This window comes from Rhinolophus hipposideros, assembly GCF_964194185.1.
Source record: "Rhinolophus hipposideros genome assembly, chromosome: 6".
Classification (NCBI taxonomy): domain Eukaryota; kingdom Metazoa; phylum Chordata; class Mammalia; order Chiroptera; family Rhinolophidae; genus Rhinolophus; species Rhinolophus hipposideros.
The window spans coordinates 268,399-287,199 of NC_138052.1; the positions used below are offsets into that span (position 1 = coordinate 268,399).

Here is an 18,801-nt window from a genome sequence, read left to right on the forward strand (position 1 = left end):
TGAGAGAGAGGGAACGGCACCCACCATGCCCCTAGGTAAGCAGCTGCCCCAAGTCAGAGGCCCCAGCTGGTCAGAGGAGCTAGAGCTGCCATCTGTTTGTAAGGCAGGGTCTGACAGAGAGTGTGTTGTGTAATGTCGAAATATCTAGGTCTCCTTCCTAGAATTTTTGTTACAGACCCATTAGCAGAGGAATCAAAAGCTCAGGAGCAAAGATGTCCATTGACAGGTGTTTGTCATATGAGAACAATCTAATTGACTATCAGACTGAGCTGATGCTTTGCAGAGACTCAGGCAGCCAACACAAAGAAGGTCGTTGGAAGGACCTCAAAAATACAGAGCTAAATGGAAAATCACTCTGCTCCCACTTGTTTAAAAAGTGGAGTACTTTTAAGTTTATGCATGCATAAAATCAAAGTATTTAAGATTCCTTTGGGTTCTAACATTCTAAGCCTGGTGTGCCCCAGAAAGGAAGATCTCAATATCCTTGAGGGTGGAATTTAAATCAATCTTCTACCTCATTGTCCGTGGTTCCTGACCTAACCCACAGCGCAGAAATTCAATAATTACTTGTTTACTAAGTAATCTAGAGATGGACTTTTCCTTATTTCTCTACTCACTCCTTCCCTCACCTACCACACCTAGGGACTGGTTCCTTAGAAACACCCCACATGTATATCAATAATCTCTTTTTTCTTCATTCCCCTTTTACACTGGTGACTTTTCCTTTTGCTTAGACAGTAAATCTCTGGCATCTTTACTATTTTCATATATATGATTACAAATGAATGATCTTGGAGTTTCTTTTTCTTGATGAAACTTTCATTCAACAAGCATTTTTGCCTTCCTGCTCTGTGCCTGGGATTGCAGTGATGGAATATTAGTCTCTGTTACCTCTCAGGAACTCAGAATCTTGTGAGGATAGCAGACTGGTAAATAGATCATTGTAATACCTGGCAATGCCCTGTACCAGGGATGTGTATGAAGTGTGGCAGCAGCATAGAGGAAGGTGTCACAGGTGTGCGGGAAAAGAAGGAAGACTTCAGAGAGGCTGCTGTGTTAGTTTCCTATTGCTGCACAGCCAGCTGCCACAGACCTAGTGGCTAGAAATAACACCTGTTTATTAGCTCACAGCTCTGTAGGTCAGAAGTGCACAGCATCACAACTGTGTTCTCTATTTGGTGTCACAAGGCTGAAATCAAGATGTCAACTGGCCCTGAAAAAGATCTGTTCCCAGCCTTATTCTTGGCAGAATTCAGTCTCTTGTTGTGGTAGGGTTGAGGTCCCCATTTTCTTGTGGGCAGTCAGCCAGGGTCTGCTGTCAACCTCTAGAGCCACCATCTTCATAGCCAGCAACAGAATTTCCTGTACATCAAATCCCCATACATGTTAAATATCTGCCTGACTTCCTCTTTTGCTACCAGCCATAAAAAACTCGCTGCTTTTAAAGAGTTCATATGATTATGATTAAATCAGGCCCACCCAGATAATCTTCTGTCCTAAAGTCAACTGTGTTGCACAGCATAACCTAATCACAGGAGAACAACTGATATTCACAGCACCGAGGGTTATGCAGGCTATGTCCCCCAGTGGGCAAGGATCTTCAGGAACATGGGGGCTGCACCCTCCATAACTAGATTGAAAACAATGACTGGACTTGGAACTGAGCTGCGCCCTCCACAACTACATTGAAAATGACTTAACTTGGAGCTGATGGGTCCTGGAAAAACACTGTTCCCCAATATTCCCCAATAAAAAAAAATTTATTACAGTAGAAGACACATTGCCATTAATCCCCCTCAAAATACTCCCCTCACTTCGAATACACTTATCCCATGTGTTCTTGCCACTTTCTGGAGCAGTTTTGGAAGTCCTCTTTCCAGGGTGTCTTAGTTGCTCTGTCATGGCTGCCTCGATGCCCTGAATCAATTCAAAATGATTATCTTTCACAGTCATTTTGACTTTGAGGAAGAACCAGAAGCTGAATGGTACCAGACCCGGTGAATAAGGTGGATGAGGACACACTATAATGTTTTTATTTGACAAAAATTGCCATATACCAGAAGTGACGTGTGACACAGAGCATTGTCATGCAGGACGAGGTAAAGACACTCACGAAAGGACTTCCAGATCTGCTTCAAAAAGTGGCAAGAATGATGGGGTAACTGTTCTAATTGAAGGGGAGTATTTTGAGGGGGATTCATGGCAATGTGTCTTTTACTGTAATAAATATTTAAACATTGACTATGTGTTTTGATCACACCGCATATGCTCATAGCTGCTTTTTTCAGAACCGCCCCAAACTGCAAACAACCCAAATATTCATCAGCTGGTTAGCAAAGAAAGGAAGAAACCAATGATAACATGAATAAATTTGAAAAGCTATATGTTAAGTGAAAGAAGCCAGATAACAGAGTACGTATTATATGATTCCATTTATATGAAAGTCCAGAAAAGGTAAGACTACAGTAGTCAGTGCTTGCCAGGTGCCAGGATAGAGGACTGTCTGCAGAGGGGCAGGTGGGAACTTTCTTGGGTGAGGGGAAAGTTCGGTCATGAACATTGTGGTGGTAGATGTAAGACTATATTTTTGTCTAAGCTCATCAAATTGTCCACCTGAAATTGGTGAATTTTATTGTATGTAAATGAAGCAGATAAAAGAATAATGCATACATTACAGTGGCATTTTGAGGATTAATGGGATGATAAAAATGCAGCCCCAAGTTCAATGCCCGACCACAAGAGGAATCCTAAATAATAGCTGTTATGATGCACACAGGCTTTGGCATGAGTAGGGCATGAGTAGGGCAAGAGGCCCACCCAGGGGAGTGCCCTCTCAAGATGTTCTGCAGCTAAACTGAGTAAACAGGTGGTTTGAGGTGCAATGAGGAAAGTGCTGATTCGAGGAGAAGTGTCACAGAGGCGGGGCACCAGAGTAGCAGAAGCCCTTCCTACCCCTGGGAAATGGGTGTGCACCCCCATCCACAGGAGCCTTCTTCCTCATTCTGTCACAGGAAGTCCTGCCTGGCACCGCCAGCCTTCCCCATCCTGAGTGATGAAAGTCCATCCTGCCTGCTTCGCCCACAACCTCCTTCCACACCTCCCACATGATCCTGCAGCCTTGTCCCAAATGTCTCCCAGGCAGAGCCCCACAAGCAGTGTTGAAGTCCATGCTCCCAAGTCTGCACTCACTCTGGTCTGGAGGCTCTTAGCCAAAGAGGAGCAAACCTCGGCCCCAGAAGAAGCTGGACAGAATGCTGAGAGCTGTCAGAGAAGCAGGGAAAAGACAGCAAGCAGCCTGCAAAGGGAAGCAGGCCTCACTGTCACAGCAAGAGGCTCCTTGTATTTATATGTTGTGCCTCATGGCAGGGCAACCAGGTCTCCGCCTGCGGGGCTGCATGGGGGGGGGGGGGGTGGCCGCCCGGAAAGGAGTCTCCTTTTTGGAGTGGCTTGCCTGGCTCCTGCACACGCCAGCCGCTGAGACTAGTTTACAGGCAGTGACTTCAGGCTGTGGGTGCGGGCAGCTCGTTTGTCCTGGTCATGTGATCCTGGTATGCAGCAGTGCCAGCACCCCAGTCAGACCAGCGCTGCACTGCTGGGCCTGCCAGCTGTGTGGCCTCGGGCAACTCAACCTCCCTGACCTGACCTCCTCATCTGTAAAAGAATATGAGATCAAGTTAAGGGTGACTGCTTATTGGAGCTTACAACAGACTTTAAACACATAACTTGTAACACACACCCCTCCCCCCATTTGACAATGAAACTATAGTCTAGGGCAGAGTTAAGTCTCCTAAAGTCACCTAATTTGTAAATGGAGAAGGCAGGATTGGAACTCCAGACTGTGGTTCAGAGCCTTGTATGTCTTTTCACCCAACACCCCACCTCTTGTGCCCACCTGAGAGGTTCAAGGACTGAGGTTCAGCCTGGTGTGGTTCTTTAAGGGCCTTTCCTCAGAGAACAGAGGACTGCAGAATACTCTGTGATGTCAGGGCTATCTCTGTCTACCAATTAGAAAAGCCAGTGGTTTGCGCACATAGGGGGCAGCTGCCTTCGTGCCTCAGACTTCCTGCTCTTGCTGTCATCCATTCACCGGAGACTCCAGCTTGCTTTTTCTATTCCTGAGTCACCTCCCAGGGTGTCTGTCTTCCAGGTGCTGATTTTGACCACCAGTTTTCTTATGGATGCAGGACTCCTTTGTTTGAATCAGCATGAAGGATATAAATCTGACCATGTCACTCCCCTTCTCAGAACACTTCACCACAAGGTGGAGTGTTGTGTGGCAGGCTGAAAAGCCCTCCATCATGGGGCCTCTGCTTCCCCAGCCCTTCCTTGTCATTCTCATCAGCCCCTGTGTTCCCAGTCCCACCTGGGGAGCTCCTTGGGCCCTCCCAGGTCCACAGGTCGACTGTAGGTCCTCTTGCACTTATTCTTCAGTCTTCCAGCAATGCTCTCTTCAGGTCCTCGCTGCCTCACTGTGCTGGGAGGCAGGTCTTAACCTCCCCCATTTCACAGGGGAGGAAACAGGCTCAGGAAGACGACTCTCCTAGGGTCACACTTCCACCCTGACAGACTGACAGCCCTCATGCTTTCCTCAGTGCCCCCACCCCCTGGGTACCCATGTTAGTGCACGTTCCTCTGTGGACGCCTATACAAGGCCTGACAATTAGGTTTGCAAACTCATTCTGGAAAAAGTGCTACATACCTCATTTTTGAATATCACTGTGGTCACCTTTGAAGTACTCCCCTTGGAAAGCTATGCACTGACACCAACGTCTAGTCCACCCTTCAAAGCAATTTTGGAACTTTTTCTGGAACAGCCATCAAGAGCTACTGTCGTATTCCCTTGATGTCCTGAATGTCATCAAAATGTCTTCCTTTCAATATTTCCTTTATCTTTGGGTAAAGAAAGAAGTCACTGGGGGCCAGATCAGGTGAGTAGGGAGGGTGTTCCAATACAGTTATTTGTTTACTGGCTAAAAACTCCCTCACAGACAGTGCTCTGTGAGCTGGTGCATTGTCGTGATGCAAGAGCCATGGATCGTTGGTGAAAAGTTCAGGTCGTCTAACTTTTTCATGCAGCCTTTTCAGCACTTCCAAATAGTAAACTTGGTTAATTGTTCATCTAGTTGGTACAAATTCATAATGAATAATCCCTTTCATATCAAAAAAGTTTAGCAATATAGTTTTGACTGTTGATTTTGACTGACAGAACTCTTTTGGTTGTGGAGAATTGGCTGACTTCCATTGTGCACTTTGACGCTTTGTTTCAGGGTCATATTGGTACATCCACCTTTCATCACCAGTGATAACACAGCCAAGAACATCATCTTGCCTCTCGAAAGGTCTTGGCAAACTTTGACTCTCCTTTGCGTTTGTTCATTGGTGAGCTCCTTGAGGACTATTTTTGTACACACCTTTTTCATGCTAAGATTTTACTTTCAGTTAAGATTTTTCCTGTTTTTCTATAGATGTTTACTTGGTCTGCTGTGCTTCTCACAGTCAACCAACGATTCTGACGCACAATTCAACAAATTTTTGCAATGTTTTCATTAGTTCTGCCTGTTACTGGCTGCCCTGACCTCTCTTCATCAGTGATACATTCTCTCCCCTTAGAAAAACGTTTAATCCATTTGTACACTGCCATTTTCTTCATGGCATTATCCCCATAAATTTGGACAAATAATGTCCCTGATTTCACTTCCACTCTTGCCAAGTTTAACAAGAAATTTAATGTTTGTTCATTGCTCTAATTCACAAAAAAATGCAACAATAAACGCTACTCAGCAAGACACTGCTACACGTCAACACGAACACAGCTGAAACACTGACACACCACGATTATGAAACCTTACTGAGCTGTTTGTGCAGTGCTGCCAATGTAAGCGCATGGGTAGCAAGTTCGCAAACTTAATTGTCAGACTTCGTGTATCTTCCTTTTAAGGAGACAGAAAACACCTGAGGGCAAGGCCCTCACACCTTCATCCTGCATGCCTGCTTCTGCCCGGTACAATGTGGACTGTTTACTGAGGAAGTGGATGAATGGACAGGTGATAGACAAAACATTTATTTAGGCCTCTAACTTTAGGAATTTGGGACTATTAAATAAGGGCAGGAAATCTCTGGTGCGCAAGATCCTTAGCCCAATTTCATCCAGCTATTGAAACTTTAAAAAAATCTACTCTTATTATTCAGAGCTGTTTCTTCCCAATATCTATAAAAATGTAACATTGTTTTAAAGGTCAGAAGTAAATGTATCCTGAAAAGCCACAGCATTTTGAGCATTCACTCCCTTTCTTAGGGCCTCAAGTTCCCTGTGGACACAGTGAGAGTTCGGCTCAGAGGCGTGTTTTTCAAACTGCAGGTCCTGATCCACTCATTAGTATGTTGTGAAGTCAAACTGTCAGGATAGTGTGACTTCTCCACTGAATAGAAAACAGAAATGTGTCACACATAATAAGTGAATGTTGTATTGTGAAATTTTAAGTTGAATATGTGTATGTATGGCAGATCATTTTGTAAAACATTTTTTACTGTGGTGACAATCAGGAGTGTTTGAAAGCCCCTCTCCCTCTGAGCTTCGAGGATGTCCTCATTTGGAAATGGAGTGCAACTGTACCCCTGAACAAAGACCCATTTGTGGTAGGTGAGCTCCATTTCAACAGTCCATCCACATTTCTTCCACTGTTCTTTAGTTTGAGAAAAGGAAACAATAAATATAAACATTGTTAAAGGAAAAAATAGAAAAGTAGACTTTATCAGTACTATTTTAAAACTAATAAATGCTATGATTTTTTTTTTTTGGTGTTTTTAATCATTATGCAAGGGAGAAAATGAAAGTCATCCTCTCTCTCCCAACCCCCACCCCCAGGCGCACCCCAGAGGCAAGCTCTGCATGGTGCCCAAAGGAACCATGGGAGAAAAATCACCATTTGGTAAAAACCACTGTGATAACTTGCAAGCAAGAATCATTGACAGATATTAAAATTGATGAGGAAAAATATGATGAGAAACAAGATACTTACATAGTAATAAAGCATCTCCCAACAGGACGTTTATTAATTATGAAGGAAAAAAGAAACTTTATAGTGGAGAAACCTCAGAGAGACACTGCCTAAATGAATCAAGTGATCCAAGTTAACTATGACCAGTATTAAATACACCAACAACACCTGACAAGGTGTCCTGAGACCGCACATCACTTCTGTGGTATTCTTGCCCAAAATGCTTAACCTCAACCTAGTAATGAGAAAACATCAGACAACCTAAAGTGAGATTTATCCTATAAAACAACTGGCCAAAGTGTCATAGTGACAAGAAAAGACTGAGGAGCCGTTCCAAATTGGAGGAGATAAAGGAGACTTGACAACTAAATGCCATGTATGATTCTGAATGGGATCCTGGACTGAGACATCTGGCAAAATTCAAATAAGGTCAGTAGATGAATTAATAGTGTTATTAATTCCTTGGCTTTGATCTTGATACTGTGTGTCAACCTAAGAATGTCCAAACCTATAGAAAATTTTCGTAAAAATTTGAGCCCAACAGAGGATACACCTGGAAGCAAAATCTCAAAAGACTGAGATGAATGCTTCTGAGAATAACAGTTTGCAGTTGCTGTTATGCATTTGATATTAAGGAGAAAATGTAAGTGGGAGACAGCAAGGTGGCATTTCAAAGGTGTGTTAACCTAGATGCACAAGAATGATGGACAGAGCTTAGGGCAATGATAAGCCCTTTACTAAGGAAGTTATAGGCCTGGGGCGTGACCATCCACCATAACCTGCCCAGTTAGGAATTTATGGTCAGATCACCGTGTGAAGTTACTCTCCATAAAACCCCTTTTATGTCTGCATGTGGTTATATGAGATGTTAACTGTTAGGTCTCTGAATGTTAGAGAGCTTGACTTAATGTTAGGTCTCAGAGACCTTGACTTACAGACAGAGCCAAGGTTGTGATAACAGAAACCACCACAAAACAGCTAGTAGCTTACAGGCAGTCAGTATTTTCTGTTCAAATATTACCTGGTCTGCACAGCCCCTATAAAACCTTCCCCCCTGTCCCTCCCCCAGTTCCCCCCCCCTTCAGGGCTGCAACTCTCCTTTAGGCGTGCAGCCCAGGCTGTGGCTGTCCTTGTTCAGCAGCAGGAAGACTTTCTTTTAATAAACTTTCTTAACTTGCCTGGCCATGTGCATTCCTTTGCCGGCTGACCTATCATTTGGTGCTGAAACCCAGGAGGGTTTAGGTCGAAGAACGCAGGATCGCCCCTTGTCTTCTCCCCTCTCTCCCCTCCCCCCCTCCCCCACCACCCCCAGGCTAGATATTTTCTCTGGCTACCCTCCCAAACCTGCCAGAAGGACGCACTCAGGACTTTCTCCCTTCCGTTGCTGACATCCCAGACAACATCAGGCCAGACTCTCACCGGGTGAGGGAAACCTATTCGTGTCTCGGACCTTCTGACTCTCTCTCACTGTTCTATGGTTCCACGAAAGTCTTAGCGCTGGGCTAGAGGGTTCCTCTTGCCCCAGGGGCCCAGATCCTCCCAGTCTTGGGGATGCCCAGTCTGCGAGTGACCTCTCCTACTCATACTTGTGGGGATTGAACACTGGGTATTGGGACACCTCAGCCCCTTGTTCTCCCCTTAATAGGAGGCTCCCTCCTCACCTTTCTCACTCCATTTATTCGAACCATGGGGACCTCACATTCAGTCCCTGCCAAATCTACACCTCTTGGTTGTCTCCGCTACAACTTACATGCCCTCAGGCTCAACTTACAGGAGATCTGAGCCACACGACTTGTCTTTTACTACAACACTGCCTGACCCCAATATAACTTCTGTCACCGCAACGGAAAGTTGTCCGAAATTCCCTACATCTAGGCCTTCTTTACTCGTTCCTCTTCTCATTATCTTGGGACCTTCCCTTTTTAACCTTCTTGTCAGGTTTCTCTCTTCCAGAATTGAGTCTATTAAGCTATAGGTGATTCTAGTACAAGGCTTCCAGCCCATTCCCATGAGGGCTCTGTAACCACCTTGGATCGGAACTTTAACTTCCAGCGCAAAGCCCCTGACTTAGTTCCGTCCACAGACAAAGCTGCCTGTATTTTCAGGGCCCAGTCATTCCACCCCCCCAAAATTCCTCAGAAGGATCTGACCTCAACCTTCCTAGCCTTTTTAGCTTAGCCGCAGAAGACTGAGGGAGACCAGGGACCCTGGCTCCCTCCAGCATCACAATAGCGGGTAACTCTTCACGTGGCAAGTAAACTAATCGCCTCCTTAATAGACACAGCGGCCACCTACTCTGCCTCCCCTAAATTTTGGGGGCCTACTCATCCCTCCCATATCTCCATTGTGGGAGTTGATGGCCCAACCTGTAACTATCCCTGCCCTAACTTGCTCACTCCATAACTCTGTTTTCAGCCACTCATTTCTAGTCCTCCCCAGGTGCCCTACTCCTATATTAGAGCAAGACATTCCCTCCAAATTCAGAGTCTCCTTCCAATTTCATCCACCAGGCCCTGAACCCATCCTTCTCCTTGCACTCTGACACTCTGATAGAGATCCCCTTACAGCCGTCCCTTGTCGATCCTGTTGTTTGGGACAGCTCCACCCCTTCTATCACTATACACCACTGTCCTGCCAAGATCAAGCTGTGTGATCCATTCTTGTTTCCAAACCAACCCCAATACCCCATCTTTCTCACTCATCAAAAGGGCCTACAGCCCATCATCGACTGACTTTAGCTAGGGGGTCTTCTCAAGCCTACCCACTCCCCACATAACAGGTCTATCTTGCTCATCAAAAACCCCGATTGATCCTATAGATTCGTTCAAGATCTTAAAATAATCCATCAAGCTGTTCTCCCAACACATCCATCATCCCCAACCCCTATACCCTTTCTTTGTCATCCCCCCAATACCACTCACTTCACTGTCCTGGACCTCAAAGACACCTTCTTTACCATTCCCTTACATCCTCACTCCCAAGACCTCTTCACCTTTACCTGGACTAACCCTAACCCCCTACATTCCAGACAACTAACATAGACAGTCCTTCCCAAGAGTTTAGGGACAGCCCCATTTCTTCGGCCAGGCCCTAGGTTCTCTCGACCTCACTCCGAAAACACCCCTACAATAGGTGGATGATCTCCTTTTGTGCAGTCTGTCTCACTCACTCTCTACTGGAATATACCGCTATTCTTCCTTGGTAGCAAGGACTACCGGGTATCCCCGCACAAGGCACAACTCTCTACCTCCTCAGTTATCTACTTGGGTGTCCAACTTACCCCCCCACACAGGGCCATCACAGCCAACCGTATCTCCCTTATTAAATCTATATCACCCCTCAGGCCCCCACCTTCATCAGTCCTTTCAAGCTCACGTATGGCAGACCCTTCCTCCTAGACAATCTTCCTCCTAACAACTCACCAGTGGGAGCCTACCTCCCAGCCCTTAGCCTTGTTTGGCAGATCCTTAGGGAACATGCAGATCACATTCTTTCTAGATCCGAAGACACTTCCTCCCACAATTCCTAGACCCAGGAGACTGGGTCCTTTTCAAAGACCTCAACCCCTCAGACTTACGACAATAGGGGAAAGGGCCCTTCCAGCTCCTTCACACCACCCCCACTGCAGCCTAGCTGCTGGCTCACCCCTCCTGGTTTCACCTGCCTCAGCTGAAGAAACAGCTGACCCACCTGTCCTGCCACTCCATAGAACGGCCCAGGCTCCACAATATCGCAGCTCTGTCCTGAGCCCCACCTGACTTCGACTTCACCAGATCCCTGAGGAAAAACAGGGAGACTCATGAATGGTGATCCCTACCCTAACCCTTGTCCTCGCTGCATGAACCAAACGCCTCACTCCCGGCTCCTGCGCTCACCTCCAAATCCTCTGTTTCCCTTTAAACTCCGCAGGTCCATTTTATAACTCCTTTTCGATGACACCATCACCCATCTTCTTAAGCCCAGAGGGGACATAAGTCCCCCAATGGTTGTCTTCATAATATTACTCTTCCCTCTCATAACACTTTCCCTACCATTACCCCCTTATCTCCTCCGGACCCTCAACCTAACTCATTGTCTAAACCAGTCATCCCCCTTATTCACTCAAGACTGCTGGCTCTGCCTATCCACCTCTATTCAACTCTTCACTGCCATCCCCGTAACGGCTCAAGTATGGACTAATACTTCTGCCTTCATTTTCTACAAAGTCTGACACGGACCTGCCTTTCACTCTAAACCCACCACTCGCTACAACTCCTTCCCAAGCCAATACCAGAGCAAAGCAACACAATACCAAAAACCTTCACTGATGCTCTAGATAAGACCCATGGCAAATTCAGGCCCATCGTCGGCCCTCTAAGCACATCCACACCGCAGCCCCCATCTACAACTCCTACTCACAGACCACTGGCAACCACGTGGGTACCTTAGACCCCAATCTCTAATACCACCATCACTATCTCATCCTCTCTTACTCATTCCACCTCCTCCACAGGTTCCTTCTTCCAATAACCCCTCTGCTCTTCCTCCTGTCCCAGCCAGCCTCAGCTCTACTGGAACAACTAACATCAACACCCTTACTGTCAGGGGAGGCCTCAGACCCTAATTAGAGTTCCCTGCTGGTTGCTCCATACCGGCTAAAAGGGATCACCTGTTTTAAGCTACCTATTCCATCAGACCCCGCTGACTTTTACCTCAATACACTCAAACTCCCTCTCTTTAGACATCCAAACTTTACACCCGACATTCCCTTACAGCCCCTCACGAGGGCCACAGTGTCAGGCACATTCGGTATTTGGGACAAAGAAGGCTCCCCACAAAAATACATGGGAACCCTAACCCCTTTCTTCTCCCTCAACATCTTCACCTGCCTTGGTCCCTCTGGCCTCTTCTTCTGCGGAACCTCCATGTAAGTCTGCCTCCCCACCAACTGGACAGGCTCCTGTTTTACTTTCTCCAGATATTCAGATCGCCCCCAATAATCAATCTCTACCTGTCCCCAAATACACTCTCACGTGCCGAAAAGGGCCTTCTCCCTCATTCCACTCCTAGTGTCACTGGGTATCTTTGCAGGAGTAGCGACAGGGACAGCAGAGCTAGGAGTCTCCTTACACCACTTACAGGACCTCACCCAGGCTCAGAAAAACAGACTGCCTCAAGAATCAATGGAGCTCCTGATTTACGGGTAACTGGGGCCCTTGGCTTCTCCCCCTCGTAGGGCCTCTAATCATTATCATTGTTGGTCCTAGCCTTTGGTCCCTGCCTCCTCCGCCTTTTCTCCCAATTCCTGTATAGCAGACTCCAGGTGTTCACAAACGGAGCTGTCCATGAGATGCTTCTCCTACAACAACATTACCAGCCCCTTCCACAATGTCCCCTCCTCTCGCTGCCCCCATTCAGCCTGAAGCAGCTACAGAAGAGAGACATGATAGCCCCTCTCCTTTTTATTAACAAACAAGGCTGGAATGTTAGGTCTCTGAATGTTAGGTCTCAGAGACCTTGACTTACAGACAGAGCCATGTCTGCAAAAATACAAGAAAATGTCTGTTGGCGGGCACCTGCAGACAGAGCCAAACTTGCGAAAACAGAAAATGTCACAAAACAGCTACTGGCTTACAGGCAATCAGCATTTTCTGTTCAAACAATGCTACCCTGTCAGCACAACCCCTGTAAAACCCTCCTCTCCCCCTCCTTCTGGGCTGCAAGTCTCCTTTAGGCATGAAGGCCAGGCTGTAGCTGTCTTTGTTCAGACCGGTAGACTTTTTCTTAATAAATTAGATTTTTCTCTTAACAAACTGTCTTGCCTGACCATGCACATTCCTTTATCAGCCTACCTATCATTACCATTAGAGGAGTCTGAGTGAAGTGAGCTATACTGACAAATTTTTATGTCTGTTTTCAAAATAAAATGGGTGCTGGCAGACAGTGTCAGGAGGGACAGTCTAAGGATGGCAAATAACTTTCCTCTCAAGTTTTGACAGGATCAATTGTCAGGGATGCCCAGAATGTTAAGAATTCAGAGGCTTATCCACTTCTGGGGGAAGTGCTGAGGCTGACTGGAGAGGTCTGTGGCGGGGGAGGGGAGATGAGAGGAAGGCGGCGAACATGAACTTGGTGGTGGTTCCAGGGCTGTTGAATTTGCTTCTGACACTTTCATAACTTTGAAATGTTTTTAAATAAAAACTTTAAAAGTAATACATATGCCACAAAATGCAAACAGCACCAAAGTACAATGAAAAGGAAGTCCTCTTCCTAGCCCCAGTCCCTCCCTTCCCCCCAAAATCAATTACCAAGATTCAATACCCATTAGGTATGCACAAACACATATGAGTATTTATTTTTTTTTTAATTTATTGGGGTGACAATTGTTAGTAAAATTACATAGATTTCAGGTGTACAATTCTGTGTTACATCATCTATAAATCCCATTCATATGAGTATTTATTGATCACGGAGGCTGGGGCTCTGCCTTAGGTTGGAGGAAGTCAAGGGCAGTAATGGAGACTGAGAGGCAAGAAGCCTCTGCCCACAGGGAAAGCAGGCTCTTCCTGCTGCTGAGCTTTGTACTGAAAAAGAGAAAAGACCGATATATCTGGATACCATCACATACATTTTTCATACTGCAGGTTGCAACCTATTAGTAGGTCAGAAAGTAAATTTAGTTTCATGATCATCACTTTTAAAAAACTGAAACAGAATAGACAATGGCAAGAGTACATAGTGTGCAATGGGGTAGTTTTGTGAGGCTTTCTTGCGACGTAAAATGTATTTCTTACTGAGGGTTGAGAGTTTTTCTTTAAGTTTGAAAAACACTGAGTCAAGTCACAACTGTCATAAGGCCAGAACACGGATGCCAAGAGTTTGCCCCAGGCTGCAGGTGATGGGGCACGTCCCTGTCCCTGGGAGCCGCCAGGCAAAATGTGCAAGCCTGATTTCCTGGAACTTTGTGTGAGGACTGGCTGGTTAATCGGTAACCGGGAACACCACCAGTCAGCTGGGAGCATGTGGCGCCATGGGGGGGCCCTGCCGCGCCACACAGTGTAGGGCTCCCAGAGATGGTGTGGGACAAAGCTGGATCCCCAGGCTGCCCCAGGCAGCCACTGCCCCAGAGCCCAGCACGTTCATCCCCCACAGAGGGCTGCCCTGAGGCTCCGGTGAAGAGGCCTTTCTTGCCAGCTGACAAACCTTAAGGAGCTTAGCAGGGCTGCAATGGCGCCCCAGGGTCAGAGACGTCTCAGGCAGCGGTCTACTCAGCATGTGCTCACCACAGAACTGCCTCCTGAACAGCTAGGCCCTGAGCATCTTCTGGAATGCTGGCAGCAAAGCTTCTGTGAGGGTACACATAGTAAACATGTTAGGCTTTGGTGGCCACGGAGTCACTCCCAACTGTTGGACTCTGCCTTTGTCCTGCGAAGCAGCTATGGACATACGTAACAAACGAGTGTCGCAGTTCCAATAAAACTTTTCGTGGACACTGAAATTTGAATTTTATACAACTTTCATTTGTTTACAAAGTACTCATCTTTTGGTATTTTTCAACAATTAAAAATGGAAAAACCCATCTTAGCTCCTGTGCCGAAAAACAAAAGACATACCAGGTTTGGCCTGCAAGCCATAGGTTACAAACGCTGGCTGGGGTATTTGCCCTCAGTGCCGCCCTTCCGCCTCTCTTCCTCTCCGGTCTTTCGGTACTGCCTTCCTTCCCTCCCTCCCTCCTCTTTCTTCCCCCCGCCCCCGCGGCGTCCTAAATCCCTAAGTCCAGCCGGGACACCGCGGGGCGTGTGGTCAGGGGCGCGGACTCAAGGATGACTCATTGAGAGGCGGGCTGCCCACAGAGGTCGGGGCGAGGCGGGGCTGGGGGTGGGTCCGAGGGGGGCTGGGGCGGGGTGCAGAGGGGCTGGAGCGTGGGGGGCGGGGCTGGGGGGGGCTGGAGGGGTGGGCGGGGCTGGAGGGGGTTGGAGCGGAGTGGGTGGGCGGGGATGGGGATGGGGAGGGCTGGAGCGGGTGGGCGGGGCTGGGGAGGGGTGCAGAGGGGCTGGAGCGTGGGGGGCGGGGCTGGGGGGGGGGCTGGAGGGGTGGGCGGGGCTGGAGGGGGTTGGAGCGGAGTGGGTGGGCGGGGATGGGGATGGGGAGGGCTGGAGCGGGTGGGCGGGGCTGGGGAGGGGTGCAGAGGGGCTGGAGCGTGGGGGGCGGGGCTGGGGGGGGCTGGAGGGGTGGGCGGGGCTGGAGGGGGTTGGAGCGGAGTGGGTGGGCGGGGCTGGGGAGGGGTGCAGAGGGGCTGGAGCGTGGGGGGCGGGGCTGGGGGGGGCTGGAGGGGTGGGCGGGGCTGGAGGGGGTTGGAGCGGAGTGGGTGGGCGGGGATGGGGATGGGGAGGGCTGGAGCGGGTGGGCGGGGCTGGGGAGGGGTGCAGAGGGGCTGGAGCGTGGGGGGCGGGGCTGGGGGGGGCTGGAGGGGTGGGCGGGGCTGGAGGGGGTTGGAGCGGAGTGGGTGGGCGGGGCTGGGGAGGGGTGCAGAGGGGCTGGAGCGAGATATCCGGGATCCGAGGTGTGCAGGCGAGGAGCGGGGCCGGGGTCCTGGAGCGGAGCTCCAGGCGGCGGCTACGGAGACGGAAGCGGACGGGCTGGAGTCGGCTGCTCCACGGAGGGCCGTGGCGGCCGCTGTGCCTGCGTCGGGAGCGCGGCGGGACCGGGCCGATGCGCCGCCACGGGAGCAGCCCTGCCCGCTCCTGACTTCCGCAGAATGTGAAGTAGGCGCTGCGGATGCAGTGTTCTCTCTAAAGGCCGGGCCGGGGGCACGCGGGGCGCCGGGAGGGAGACCTCGGCAGCGCACGCCCTCTGGGGCCACTCACCCGCCGGGAGAGGCCCGGGTGCCGGGCCCAGCCCTGCTCCACACGCCCCCCTTTGGAACTCGAACACCCCTGCCCCTCCGCTTCCTCTTCCGCCCACGCAGTTCGGCCGAGGCTTGCTTCCTCCGCGTGGCCTTCCAGAGGGCCTCCTCTGGGCTGGGTTAGGTCCCCCCAGGGTTACAGGGGAACCTCTGCCCCGGCACCTTCGACGTTTCTCCATGCCGGCCTGCTTAGTGTGTGTGTCTCCCGACTGTGAGCCGGGACCACGATCCGGGCTTAGTCGGCTCTGTGTCCCTGGGACTTAAACCGCGGCAGAGGAGGTGGGATATGTACTCAGGAGGTCGACATTAGCCATCCAGCCAGGGACGCAACCATATCAGACCCCCAAAACCCATAAAAATGTATTAAAAATAATTATACGCTTACGGGGGTATGTTACTTTAACCTAGAAATATGATCAAATAGTTTATTTGAAGCATTAGAATTACACGTGAAAAATAGGTGTTTATTAGAAATTACATAGTCTGACTTTTCTGTTCCATAAATGCTATTATTTAGGATAAGTAATGATGGCAATTAATAGGACTAATTAAACAATAATATGTGTGAGAAAAATATAAAAATAGTTTTATAATGTTTCTGTCCTCTGATACAGCAATTTATTTTAACTATTGAATACTTAAATTTTGTATTAAAATACACGAAGGAGGCTACATGCTGTATGATTCCAACTCTATGACGTTCTGGAAAAGGCAGAACTATGGAGACAATAAAAAGACCAGTAGTTGCCAGGGGTTGGGGAGGGGGATGAATAGGTAGGCCACAGAGGATTTTCAGGGCAGTGAAAATACTCTGTATGATACTACAGTGATGTGTACATGTCTTTACTCATTCATCTAAACCTAATGAATGTAAAACATCAAGAGTGAGCATAACGTAAACTATGGACTTTGATTTTCATGTGTCAATGTAGGGTCAGCAGTTGTAACAAATGCATCACTGTGATGGGGGTGTTGGTAATGGGGGAGGCTGCATGTGTGGGGGGGCAGGGGCATATGGGAAATCTCTGTATCTTCCCTTCAATTTTGCCGTGAACCTAGAACTCTTCTATAAAAATAGTATTTTTAAAAGATACAGTACGTGTAAGACTTTTTAAAAGGAGAATGTAAATACAATAGGACCAATTAAACAAGATATTACCGATTTTAATACAAAATAACAATGACATTTCTATCCTATGATACAGATGACATGCCGTGTGCAGGCGGGGTCTCTGCTCCTGCTCCTCACATAAGAATGTAGTGTTAGGGTCCGGAGGCAACCCCTCCTCAAGCGAACACAAGTCACACGATAATGCAAGTCACACAGTGAGGTTTATTTCCAGCTAGCTGGGGTCCGAGTATCTGCCCAACGCAGCGGGTTTCAACAAGGACCCCAGACACACAAAGCTAGGGGTTTTTATAGCATAACATTTTAAGGCTCTCAGTAACTTTCCATGCAGGCAAGATATTTACAAGACTTTTAGTCCTGTGTCCTTGCTTACATTTTTGCTGCAAGATAAGACTTCTCTCAACAGAGATTCCTGACCTTGCAATACGTGGTGTTTATGATTAATGACTAGGTATTTTGGTCTGGGGGCTGTTCAGAAAAGGGCTTTTTAACCCTTGAGGAGGCAGTCCTGGTGCTACAGTAAAGGGTTTCTTAACCCTTGAGGAGGCAGTCCTGGTGCTACAGTATTCTACAGTAGTATATGGCTAGGCAAAAAAGGAACACCCACGGAGCCATAGGTAGGGAAGTCATACCACTGGTCTCACTGGAGGCTGGGTTTACGCGACGTGCGACCTGCTGTCCGCTTTTCTGCTAACTGACCGACTCCCCTTGCTAGCTGCAATCCGCCGTGCTAACTGCAATCCGCGCTTGCTAGCTCAGCCACCATATTCTTGCTAGCCCCCATTTTCTGCTAGCGTAGCCACAGCAGTTATATTAGTGGCCGGTGGCTCACTGGTTACAGCTGACGGCCAACTACCCACAGCTGATGGCCATCCAATCACAGTTGATGGCCATTTGCTGCCTGAGCCAGCACCTTTCTATGTGAGGTCAAGAGCCTGGAAACTTCTTTCTGGGGCTCTGTCCCCACACTCCACCCCTACAGGGTCTCGCCTCACAATCTACGTGACAAGCGACAAGCGTCTTCCGCGAGGGTCCCTGTGCGAGGAGCCTGGAGGTGGCTGCAGTATCCTAGACACAGCCAAGGCTCTCAGGGCACTGCCACTCTTTCTGGGAACAGCCAGACTTCCTGGGCTCAGCCAGGGTTCTCAGGGTACCACCAGTCTTCCTGGGCACAGCCAGTCTTTCTCACATATTCTCCACGGCGGCTGGTCGAGACACAAAAGCAAACATCCGTCAGTTCCACTACATGGTGGTACGTTCTCAAGCAAACAGTCAAGCGGTCCATTAAATTAGGGATGGAAGGCAATTCCCTATAGTCATGATTATGAATTCCATAGTCATTCGCCAGGGCTGTCCTGGGTGTGAGGGATGACCTTGACCTCACCCTCATCTCCCAAGGAGGACTCAGCAAGCATTTCCTCCTGGGACTACAAGTCCTGCATCCGGGCTGCCTCAGCAAGCACTTCCTAGCCCATAGGGCGGCAACAACCTTCGCTTTCTCCGGCCTATGCTGGTTGGGGAATCATCCACGTCTTCCCACCCCTCCACCGGGTCCAGCTCTCCAGCAGCTGCTCCTCCTGGTCTTCCTGAGACTGAGTGTTCATATGCACAAACTTCTCCACCGCCCTTCGGAGAGCTTTGGCCGGCACAATACCCTGCTCGCTGCGCCATTTGTCCTGTGGGGGACCCTGCTCTGGGCACCATTTGTCACGCGGGGTGTCATACGGGGTCTCTGCTCCCACTACCCACATAAGAACGCAGGACCTGGTGAGGCCAAAAAGGAACACCCA

The 18,801-nt window shown here is 48.7% G+C and overlaps 1 protein-coding gene and 1 long non-coding RNA gene across 2 annotated transcripts in view; one reads left to right on the forward strand and one right to left on the reverse strand.

Annotated features, from left to right (window-relative positions):
* PROC (protein C, inactivator of coagulation factors Va and VIIIa) overlaps positions 1-18,801 on the forward strand; it is a 37,092-nt gene that overhangs the window by 1,010 nt on the left and 17,281 nt on the right. The gene's annotated exons all lie outside the window — the stretch shown is intronic.
* Positions 13,343-14,688, reverse strand: LOC308498703. Its single transcript, XR_013993504.1, has 3 exons — positions 14,591-14,688; positions 14,181-14,323; positions 13,343-13,561 (listed from the first exon to the last, which is right to left on the reverse strand). It is a non-coding gene; the product is annotated as an uncharacterized lncRNA (long non-coding RNA).